We start from the raw sequence: 12,547 nt of genomic DNA on the forward strand, positions 1-12,547 counted from the left end.
TGATAGTACAAAAATTTTCAGAGTTAAGTTTACAACGTGCACATGATAAGGAAGAAATACTTGAAAGAATCGAGGAATCCGTACCAAATGACAGAATAAATAACTTAACGCAACAGTATGAACAGTTAACTACTAAATGTGATAATACCGAAACCCGAGTCGCGACACTTACGGAAGACGTAAATAAACAGAAAGAAAAAATAGGTGACTCATCGGAAAGAGTTGAGGAGATCTCAGATAAACTGATAAGTCTTAGTTTAAATGGGGACAGAGATTCATATGATACAGCTCCATTGCCATTTGGAGAAACCGAAGAGTACCAGAACATAAATAAGCATGTTGAAAAACAGGGAAAATTTAATGAACGTGTTAAAAGGGAATTTGAGGCATTACAAAAGCAAGTCAAACATATTGAAAGCGAAATCGTAGGAAAAGACAGCAGAAGAAATTTAGAATCACAGATAGCAGAAGGGTTTGAAGAAAGTAATTTATTTCATTTACGAGAAGCAACAAGAGAGCGCCAGGCGCGCGAACTTGACAATAATCGACATTCGGACTGGGACAGACGCGGTAGGTCTTTGTCGCCACGAGGCGAAAACTTTGACTATAAACACTTCTTAACTGTTCGGAAATTTAAGATCTCCCGCAATTCTAAGAATGACATACATCCATGATCATGGTTAGATCAATTTACGTACGCACTTCCGCCAAATTTGCCACTAAGTCACAAACTGGAATTTACGTGTGGCTGTTAATGTCCCCAGGGGATTCGCTACACTAAGTGAATATGTGCCGTAGCGTGTACAGGGCCCCGAGCTGTAGTAGTGCTATTTCCCTTTTAGTTTTCTGCACTGCTGCCTACTCTTTTACTATTCTTTGTGCCTATCAAAACAACTCTTCAACTATCAATCTATCTAGAGAGTCGGCAAAGAATAACCGGATCTGACTATTTTACCCAAAAGTGATTTCGGAAATTACCGTTTGGACTTACCGTATCTTCAGCAGCATTCATTCGTAGTTTAAACGAAATTTTACCTGTTTATCTTCGTGACAATATTACGTCATATGTTGACGATATTCTTATTGCTAAACGTTCTTGGAGTGAGCATAACATAATTTTGGATTCATTATTACGTATTTTAGCACGAGTTGGCATTACAGTGAACTTGGAAAAATCTGAATTTGGTCGTTCTCAGGTGAAATTTCTTGATCATATTATTTCGAGAGAAGGTATTCTTCCTGATCCAGAGAAACTAGATGCTATTCGTAATTATGCTGTTCCTACTACAAAACGTGATGTTCGTAGTTTCCTTGCTGTCTGTAATTTTCTTAAACGCTTTGTTAGATTGGACGATTTGGCCACTCCTCGTTTATGTGAACTATCTGGAAAGAATTCTAATTGGTGTTGGGATGGGGAAGCTCAATCAGAATTTGAACAACTTCGTGACGCTTTAGTTGCTGCTCCACTTCTTTCACATCCGGATTTATCTAAAGATTTTTGTTTGGCGATGGACTCATCATATAAAGACCTAGGTGCACACTTATTTCAAGAGGTAGAAGAAAACGGCGTTGTAGAACAGAAAACTATTGCATTTGGAAGTCGTGTTCTTTCTAAATCAGAAAAGAATTATTCGATTACGGAACTTGAAGCCTTGGCTGTTGTATGGGCTTTCACAAAATTTCGCATATTTTTGTATGGCAGACATACTAAGGTTTACACCGATCACCGAGCACTGGAATTTCTTATGTCAACAAAATTAACACATGGAAGATTGTCACGATGGGCGTTGTATCTACAGGAATTTGATTTTAGTATTGTTTACATACAGGGTTCTTCAAATATTATTGCTGATGCTTTATCACGTGCACCTATGGGTTTGAAACAAAGTGCTGAAGAGGATTGCAAAGAAAACATTTATTGTTTGATGTATATTCAAGGTGTTGCGTTTAAGAATTTTATTTCGTCTTCGCTCCAGGACATCGCTAAGGAGCAAAATAAGGATCCAATCTGGAAGGACATTAAGGAGAAGTGGAGGAGAAAGGAAAGCGTAGCGATTAGACAGTATTATTTAGTTCGCAATGACATTCTTTTTAAACGAAAATCGGTCGACAACTCTGTTTGGTTAGTTTGTATTCCTGATGAGTGGATTAATAAATTGATTTGGTACACACATTTCAGTTATGCACACTTTGGTCCCAGAAAATGCTTTCATAAATTACAAGAAAATTGCTACTTCAGTAATATGGAAAAACGTATTCGATCTGTTCTTGCCAAATGCAAATTATATCAAAAGGCTAAGCCGCCAACTATTTCTCACAGAGCACCGTTGTTTCCTATCATTCCAGCGAAATTAAAGGAGATGGCTGCAGTCGATTTGTTCGGTCCAGTGGTTTGTTCTACTAATGGTTTTGCGTACATTTTGGTAGCAGTGGAACTGACATCAAAATATGTGTGTTTTACACCTTTACGCAAAGCAACAGCTCGTTCAGTATCTAATGCTTTCATCAAACATTTTCTTAAAGAAGTGGGTCATGTTGATAAGGTTATATCAGATAATGGATCACAGTTTCGTCTAAAATTTGGCTTCGTACTCTACGGCGTCGTAAGATTAAACCAATTTTCATTTCACTTTTTCACCCTCAATCTAACGCTTCAGAGAGATGGATGAAGGAAATCAATAAATTGTGTCGTCTTTATTGTCATCAGAATCACAGAACTTGGGATCAGTATCTTCATATTTTTCAAAACATTCTGAATGAACTCCCTAATGATTCAACTTCTTTACCGCCGCTATTGATATTAAAAAATAAAGCACCGACAAATCGCATTTCTGAAATTGTTCCTTTTCCGCCTACATGGAAACTGCGGCATTCTGAAGTTGTCAACCTGGCTCTACAAAATATTGCATCTGCGGCTGCTAGAAGAGAGAAATCAGCTAAACGTTTTGGTCGTTTAAAAATCTTGTCAGTTGGTCAAAAGGTGTTAATTAAGTCTCATCGTTTGTCTCACAAAGGAAAAGGCTTGTGTCGCAAATTTTTTCTGCTTTATAACGGTCCATGTAGGATTTGCAAAATTATTCATGATAACACTGTCGAAGTAGAAACTCTTAAATCTCGGCGCTCTAAGGGAATACACCATATATCGAACGTTAAAATTTTTGTGGAATGACACACTTTTGAGAAACCAACAGCTACATGTAAACATGCAGGGAATACAAGGATACCGCGCTGTGTTTTGGCGGCGGCACATACTCAAAGCAACAGTCAAGTCTGCGCGCCGCACAAGGCAGTCGTTGACCGCAAACAATTACTTCCTACGTCACGCGTACCTACAGCTGATCGAGCGCTCAGTGCGAATGCACTGACAGCCGTAAACAAATACATAGTCTATTTTCTCCGATTAAATTCAGTATAAAGCTGTAGTGACTTGATAAATTATGTTATTAACGTTCAGTATTTTTCAGGATACGGTTGTATAAAATATTTAAGAACTTCAGGTAAGTTCTGTGTGTGTCCGACGTTAAGTGGACTTGCTATCGAGAAATTTTCAGGAAGAATGTAATTTCGAAGAAGAAACTAATAAACTAAAAAGGTAACTATTAACTGAGTTTATTTTCCAGGTAACATATTTCCACTTAGGTACGTACTTTAGACGTAATTTGCTGCTCGCGATTACGTGATTTATACTTCGTGTTATCTGATTTTGACAATGATTGATTAATGACCAGGGTTGTTACTTATGTATATTACGCATCGCTTGCCTGCTATGCTTTTTCGCTGATGTCATATTTTTTTATGTGCCTGCTGTGCTTATTTATTTAAATTATAATTGTCACCTGATTAATTGTACTGATATGGTTATTTATGTAAGTCATACTTTGTGATTTATCTGCTTGCGCCTTCATGTTTACTTATTTGATTACATATGAACATTTATTTGCTTATGCTGATATGATGCTAATGACCTGTTTATTATGTAAGATACATATTTGCTGCTTTGCGTATGGATTACATATTTACACATTTCTGTTTTGTTGTCATAACTATTCTTTAATTTGGTATATAGAAATGCTGATATACTGTGTACGAACATAGAGTTTAGGTTACACTGTGGTATTAATTATAGATTGTTCGCTTGGCAGAGCCTCGTTGTAGGGATTGTGCTTGACATTCTGTTCTCTACTGGGATATTTACTCGCTATTGCATGTTTTGCTTACGCTCAATGCCTTATATTTTGAGATAAGAAAATGAACTGCTATAATGCTACGAACGACATTGGTACACAGAAAGGAAGCTAACGACATGAAATATCATTGACAGTTATTACACTGCATTCTTCGTGAGCAACTGAAATAGTAAGTGACACTTGACACAATAAATACTCCACATGTTTGCTTCTGTTTTGCCATGATTCTTGAAGTGGTGTACACACTGTGAAATACTACGATTAATTCATTCAAGTCTTATGTGATCTTTCATACTATGTACTCGCACCTACTTACTGAAAGTTATTCAAACTGAAGGCTGTTAGAGGTCATGTATGCATTTCTTTCATTTAATGATGGACACGGTAACCAAAATGTATTTTATGATTCATAATGAGTAGAAGATTTGGGTCAGATGAATTACACAGAGGTTGTGTGTGGACATTGTGTCTTCGGATTGTATGGGATGATGAATAGAAGTTTGCAGTAGGATTTTATCTGTACTTGTTCGAGGAGACTGACTAGAGGAAAGAGTTGTTATGGAAGTGAAATGATATTGGCGATAAGGTTTATATGTATCGACGTATTGAAGAGGTATTATTGAGGTATTGAGATTATGTGAAGTTGATGATTATTGGAGTTTTGGTGGACAAGAGGTAAGGTAAATGATATTGATGATGTTTATATCTATCGACGTAAGAGGTATTATTGAAGTATTAAGTTTATGTGATGCTGATGATTACTGGAGTTTTGGTGGATAAGGGGTAAAGTAAGTGAGGAGCATTTTTTTTTTTTTGGTTTATATGGAACAAGGAGGATGAAGATGGCAGACTAGAGCACTCAAGTAGAAGGAAGATTGTCTACACACACACTTTGTTAAATCACTAAGCAGTATATACTTTTTTTGGAGAGAGGAAGCATTTGCATATCCTGGCACACTGACAGTTGTTCAGCAACTGTACATTTTGATTTGGCTTGGCAAACATTGGTTTTTACATGATGACTATGACGTTGACTAACTATTATTGACTGTTATACATTGCTGCCACTACTACTTGATACACATGTCGAACATCAAATCTTTGACAGAATTGCATTTACACAGTTAACACTATTCAATTACACAGTAGCACTTAATGTGGATGAAAGATGAGTGAGTGTGTTTTGTGTGTTTTCCTTTCCTAATCCCAAATAATTGGTACCGACCTATCTCCTAAATATTATTTTACTTGTTTGTTGTGGCCTGCACTGACACCAATAATTATTATAGGTTTACTGATATTTGTGTATTTGTAATATTTAATATGACAATTATCTGATATCAATTGTGTGTTTATTATATTTTGTATGTTTAGTGTAAGAGCATTGGTAATTATTTTGTAAAAGCAATTGTGTGTGCCTTCAAACTGTTGTTCGTGCTTGCACCTATTCAACATTGCTGGGTGACACTTGGAAATGTTTAATTTCTGCTGATAAACTCTGATGAACGGTGTGATTAGTGATAGTGAATATTATGGACTGTTTACCTGCACCTGCTCAACATTGCTGGGTGCCACTGATGGACTGCTTCTGCTGAAATTATGTCACTTGTTGGTGTCTGCACCTGTTCAACATTACTGGGTGCCACTAATGGACTGCTTCTACTGACATAATGTCACTTGATGGTGTCTGTACCTGCTCAACATTGCTGGGTGCCACTGATGGAACTGCTTATATTGATGATGTCACTTGTTGGTGTCTGCACCTGCTCAACATTGCTGGGTGCCACTGATGGAATTGCTTCTACTGAGAAGATGTCACTTGTTGGTGTCTGCACCTGCTCAACATTGCTGGGTGCCACTGATGGAACTACTTCTACTGAAATGATGTCACTTGTTGCTGTTTGCACCTGCTCATCATTGTTGGGTGCCACTGTTGGAAATGCTCAACCAGTGATGAGATGTCACTTGTTGCTGTCTGCACCTGTCAACATTGCTGGGTGCCATTGATGGAACTGCTTCTACTGAAATGATGTCACTTGTTGCTGTTTGCACCCGCTCATCATTGTTGGGTGCCACTGTTGTAAATGCTCAACCAGTGATGAGATGTCACTTGTTGCTGTCTCCACCTGTCAACATTGCTGGGTGCCATTGATGGAACTGCTTCTACTGAAATAATGTCACTTGTTGGTGTCTGCACCTGTTCAACATTGCTGGGTGCCACTGATGAACTGCTTCTACTGACATGATGTCACTTTTTGGTGTCTGCACCTGCTCAACATTACTGGATGCCATTGATTGAATGATACTTATGTAAACTATTATGTAAAATCATATGTATGAAAACATTTGTATTCCTTACTGTATTTTATATAATAGGATATGGAAGGGTCAGTGCAAACCCAAAATTTTATCTAGTTATGTGGTATTTAATTATTAATATTATCTTTTATTTTTGTCTGTAATTTTTTTTTCTTCTTTGGACGAATTTGGTGGTATTTTCACCACCAGTGCTGGCAAAAATACCATTAAATTCTAGCCCGTGGAGGAGGGGCATATGAAGGGTGGCTACACTGAGCCACAGCGCCAGAGATTGCGCCAAAGAGTATTATTCAGCCGCCTCCACTGGCAGTTCTTATCTAGAAGTCGTGGTGGAGAGTGCTTGTTGAGATGTCGCAGTGGTGAGTCGTTGTTCAGAAGTTACCATGGAGAGTGCTTGTTCAGAACTTGTAGTATTGTTTTGATGGGCTAGACACCAGATGTTGTTGGATTAGGGATGCTGTAATGTGCTTTTCGTCAATATATATGAAGGTAAAAAAAATTCCTTTTTTTTGTATTATTTCAATGTCTTGAACAATAATGCCTATTGGTTACAGGCTCGTGTTCTTGTATTAGACTGTATTTCTGGTGTCTATGTGCAATTATAGTATTTCTGGTTTTTTTTATTACTTCAGTATAAATGAAGTTTAAAATATCTGGTCTTATTGAGGAAGAACCGTGCCAGATGTGTACGTTGAATCACACTTCCACACACAGAACAGCTACACTTGTGTTTTGTTGTTTCGTAGCTTTCATAGTTGCTGGGGACTTAATTAATTAATTGTGTTAACGGAAGTTTTCTTTCATTCTTGGTTGTTACTCTATGCAGTCAGATTGCGTACTAATACTAGTCAGGGCGAGACCGCGAACCGGACAGTCAGCTACTAAAGAAAAAGTATTTGCATTCATTATATAATTAATCCCCCATACAAGGTCGATGGTCATGCCTGGATATGCTGTCGTCTAGGAGAATGGCGGCACGAAACATTCATCGCACCATGGACTTCGGAGTCCGATCATCTAGCCTGGAATGTAATAAGATGACTCTCTTGACTAACCCGGTTCTCAGAGCCTCTGTCTTTAGATTGCGAGTGTGGTTTAGGGAAGCCTCCTGTCTGGGTTAATGAAATAGGACTCAAAATCCTATTTAAATTGTGCTCCACATCATAGGGAAATTTTATGAAAAACGTTGTTAGACCAATTACATCACCAACTTACAGAATAATTCAAGGATTTTACCTAAGCAGATGTGCAGCACGCAACGTTTTCAGGTCTGTCAGGCGATTAGTTAAGTTGAAACTAGTGGCAAAATATAGTATGATTTAATAGCAGGTTATTTCATACAATCATTTAATGTTAATGCGTCATACATGTAATACTGAAATACTGATACTGAAAGTGAACCAATTAGTTGCTTATTATATTCTGACAATTCTGCTGTCATGATTTCTTTTTCTTTTGAGTCAACGGTGTTCTGACTGGTTTGATGAGGCCTGTCACGAATACGTATCATGTGCGAACCTGCTCATCTTATAGTAGGTCTTGCACCCAATGATCTCAGTTATCTGTCTAATGTATTCCTATCGTTCTCTTCCGATACAATTTTTACCCTCTACATCTCCCTCTAATATCAAGGAAGTTATTCCCTGATGTCTTAACAGACGTATTACCATCTTCTTCTTGTCCGTGTTCTCCAAATGTCCCTCTCCTCCTCCCTTCTTTGAAGAACATCCTCATTCCTTATCAGTCTACCTAATTTTCAACATTCTTCCGTTCTTTAGTATTGCTTCGTTTCACTTCTGTTCTGTTATCCCACAGACCACGATTCACTACCATACATACAATGCTGTGCTTCAAATGTACATTCTCAGAAATTTATTCCTCACACTGAGGCCTATGTTGTATACTAGTAGACTTCTCTTGGCCTGAAATGGTATCTTTTCCTGTGCTAATGTGTTTTTTATTTTCTTCCTTCTTCTTCTGCCTTGTGTTGCTCTGCTTCCAAGATAGCAGAATTCCTTAACTACGTCTCCTTTGTGGTCCCCAATTTTGATGTTAATGTTCTTGCTATTTTTATTTCTGCTATTCCTCATTACAGTCGTATTTCTTCGGTTTACTGTCAGTCCTATTTTGTGCTCATTAGACTATTCGTTCCACTCAAAAGGTCTTGAAATGAGTCTTCGTTTTCATTGAGGATAGCAATGCCATCAGCGAATCTCATCATTGACATTCTTTCACCCTGAATTTTAATATCACTGTTGAATTTGACTTTTATTTGGATTATTCGTTCTTCGGTGTATAGATTGAATTTTTTTTAATTCGAGCACTTCTTACGTGGTCTTCCAGTCTTACTGTCCCCTCTCGGTTCTTGTACACTCCTGGAAATTGAAATAAGAACACCGTGAATTCATTGTCCCAGGAAGGGGAAACTTTATTGACACATTCCTGGGGTCAGATACATCACATGATCACACTGACAGAACCACAGGCACATAGACACAGGCAATAGAGCATGCACAATGTCGGCACCAGTACAGTGTATATCCACCTTTCGCAGCAATGCAGGCTGCTATTCTCCCATGGAGACGATCGTAGAGATGCTGGATGTAGTCCTGTGGAACGGCTTGCCATGCCATTTCCACCTGGCGCCTCAGTTGGACCAGCGTTCGTGCTGGACGTGCAGACCGCGTGAGACGAGGCTTCATCTAGTCCCAAACATGCTCAATGGGGGACAGATCCGGAGATCTTGCTGGCCAGGGTAGTTGACTTACACCTTCTAGAGCACGTTGGGTGGCACGGGATACATGCGGACGTGCATTGTCCTGTTGGAACAGCAAGTTCCCTTGCCGGTCTAGGAATGGTAGAACGATGGGTTCGATGACAGTTTGGATGTACCGTGCACTATTCAGTCTCCCCTCGATGATCACCAGTGGTGTACGGCCAGTGTAGGAGATCGCTCCCCACACCATGATGCCGGGTGTTGGCCCTGTGTGCCTCGGTCGTATGCAGTCCTGATTGTGGCGCTCACCTGCACGGCGCCAAACACGCATACGACCATCATTGGCACCAAGGCAGAAGCGACTCTCATCGCTGAAGACGACACGTCTCCATTCGTCCCTCCATTCACGCCTGTCGCGACACCACTGGAGGCGGGCTGCACGATGTTGGGGCGTGAGCGGAAGACGGCCTAACGGTGTGCGTGGCCGTAGCCCAGCTTCATGGAGACGGTTGCGAATGGTCCTCGCCGATACCCTAGGAGCAACAGTGTCCCTAATTTGCTGGGAAGTGGCGGTGCGGTCCCCTACGGCACTGCGTAGGATCCTTCGGTCTTGGCGTGGATCCGTGCGTCGCTGCGGTCCGGTCCCAGGTCGACGGGCACGTGCACCTTCCGCCGACCACTGGCGACAACATCGATGTACTGTGGAGACCTCACGCCCCACGTGTTGAGCAATTCGGCGGTACGTCCACCCGGCCTCCCGCATGCCCACTATACGCCCTCGCTCAAAGTCCGTCAACTGCACATACGGTTCACGTCCACGCTGTCGCGGCATGCTACCAGTGTTAAAGACTGCGATGGAGCTCCGTATGCCACGGCAAACTGGCTGACACTGACGGCGGCGGTGCACAAATGCTGCGCAGCTAGCGCCATTCGACGGCCAACACCGCGGTTCCTGGTGTGTCCGCTGTGCCGTGCGTGTGATCATTGCTTGTACAGCCCTCTCGCAGTGTCCGGAGCAAGTATGGTGGGTCTGACACACCGGTGTCAATGTGTTCTTTTTTCCATTTCCAGGAGTGTATATATTGTACATCAATCGTCTTCCCTTATAGCGTACACGAGGTTTCTTCAGAATTTCGAACATCTTGCACCATTTTACCTTGCCGAACGCTTTTTCCAGTTCGAGAAATCCTACAAACATTTCCTGATTTTTCTCAAGTCTTGCTTCCATTATTACGCGTAGCGTCAGAACTGCCTCTCTGGTCCTTTACCTTTTCTAAAGCCATGTCATCCAACATATCTTTCCGAGATTTCACAAGAACCCAATGTTCTTCCAGGGACAACCTGTGGTTAGTCGTGGCATTAACGTCTGCCACCTAAAACACAACACGTATTGCATTTCAACACAGGCGATGGCCGATTAACGAAATATAGATACCGATAATGGTCCACTAGAAACCAAGGGCTCCTTCTTATCAGAACAGTCCGAAAGCACCGGTAAATAACACCTGTATGTTTGTCAGTAGAGTTCGCACCCATCCTGTGATTCTCTCCCTGCTAATTGTTCCAGGCCCATTTATTCACTTACGGCATTCCGAAAGAATCGCCGGCCGCTGCTGCTACGGTCTCAGGTTCGAATCCCGCCTCGGGTATGGATGTGTGTGATGTCCTTAGTTTAGTTAGATTTAAGTAGTTCTAAGTGTAGGGGACTGATGACCTCAGATGTTAAGTCCCATAGGTGGTTGGAACCATTTTAACCGAAAGAATTCTTGTGAATTTGAAACTATCCACAGTTAATGTGCAACACAGTTCCAGTCTTAAACATTAGGATTTTTTAGGCTTCTCTCGTGTTACTGCATGCCAAGGATGGAGAGGGTGTCCAGTTGTCCTGATGCACCTTAAAAGGTCTAATTGTTTAAGACAACTGGAGCGCTTAAACTGTGCATTTCAGAAATGTGTCCACTGTACTGTTACAAACATTTATGCTACATACACAGCCCCACGGCCTTCGATGACTTATTCTGATCCCTTTATGCCAACTGAGAAACATTGAATAAATTTCTTTTAGATGTGAGACAACGTCCTTAGTGCAAAAAAACTACCAACGTTTCTGCTGCTGTTACAGTCAGTCTTTATCACGGTGACGGTTTGTAATGTGTTATTGAAGGTGCGTAGGTACTTACGTGTCCACAGCCCTCCAGATGATACATGACAAGGGCCACTTGACATTCATTCCACGAAGGGAGAGGGAGACTAGTTGTTGATATCTGGTAATGTTTGATTTTAGGTAACTAGTACACCCTGAACAAGGTAGCCTGTAACAACAAACGAAACATTGAAACTTTCATCAAGACACTGTCACTCTCCCAAAAGACTTGTACTGAAATGGGCTCAACCTCCCACACTCATACGTACCTGGAGAGGATATTAATCACGCATGACATAGGTACCATCAAGAGCAACACTCATCACTTAGTGCGTCTGTGGAGGTTTCTGTAATGGAAGTCTCTAAACAGAAATGTCGAAGGTCAAAGTCTGGAGATTTAAGGAATCCTTGCCTTAGTTGGAAAGAGCCGAAAGTCAGATCGTGGTAAGTCGAGAAACTAAAAGAGGCAAGAAAGAATTACTTTCCTTCCGGGTAGTCCTTGCTCTGGGCAACATGATAAATTAAAACGAGTGCATAGTCTTGCAGTTACCGATCCATACGCGCCTTAGTTAAGTAAGAAAGACGAAACGTAAGCTACAACGCCACTTATGAGCTTTGGGATTACTGAGGAAATCCTCTACAGCTGAGGCTGTGTACTATTGTTTCTCACTCACTCCTGCATAAGGTACAAACGTATCTTGTGGACAGATCTGAACAGTGTCTAGTGTACTGTGGCATTAATGTTCTGGGTGATACGGAATCTATTATTTGCTAATGATACATCCCCACTTCAAATACTTAGCTGACAGGCGGACGGATAATCACTGTACCACTTTAGGTCTTCATTTTATAACTCACTGTAGAGAGCTCAGGTTTTTGTGTCCTTGGTGTCTTTAGCCGAAGCATCCATACATAAAATTACCTCTTTTCTCAAGCGGTATCAGTTTAGCTAACAACCTCGAGCTCCCGACAGCTGTCACCGCCATCGTCATCAGGAGCAAACTAGTGACTGCTGTCAATAATTCGGTGTTGTCCTGTTACCATTCAAGTACGGGACTTTTCTGGCTTGGACCGGCCTCAAGGTGGTGATACGAACATCCTGCTGCTGTCCCATTGTGCCACGGGGTTCCCTGACATCAGGAAGCACGGAGGATCGGTAAATCCCGTTTTTCTTCAGTCGTC

This window comes from Schistocerca americana, chromosome 1 (assembly GCF_021461395.2).
Source record: "Schistocerca americana isolate TAMUIC-IGC-003095 chromosome 1, iqSchAmer2.1, whole genome shotgun sequence".
Classification (NCBI taxonomy): Eukaryota; Metazoa; Arthropoda; class Insecta; order Orthoptera; family Acrididae; genus Schistocerca; species Schistocerca americana.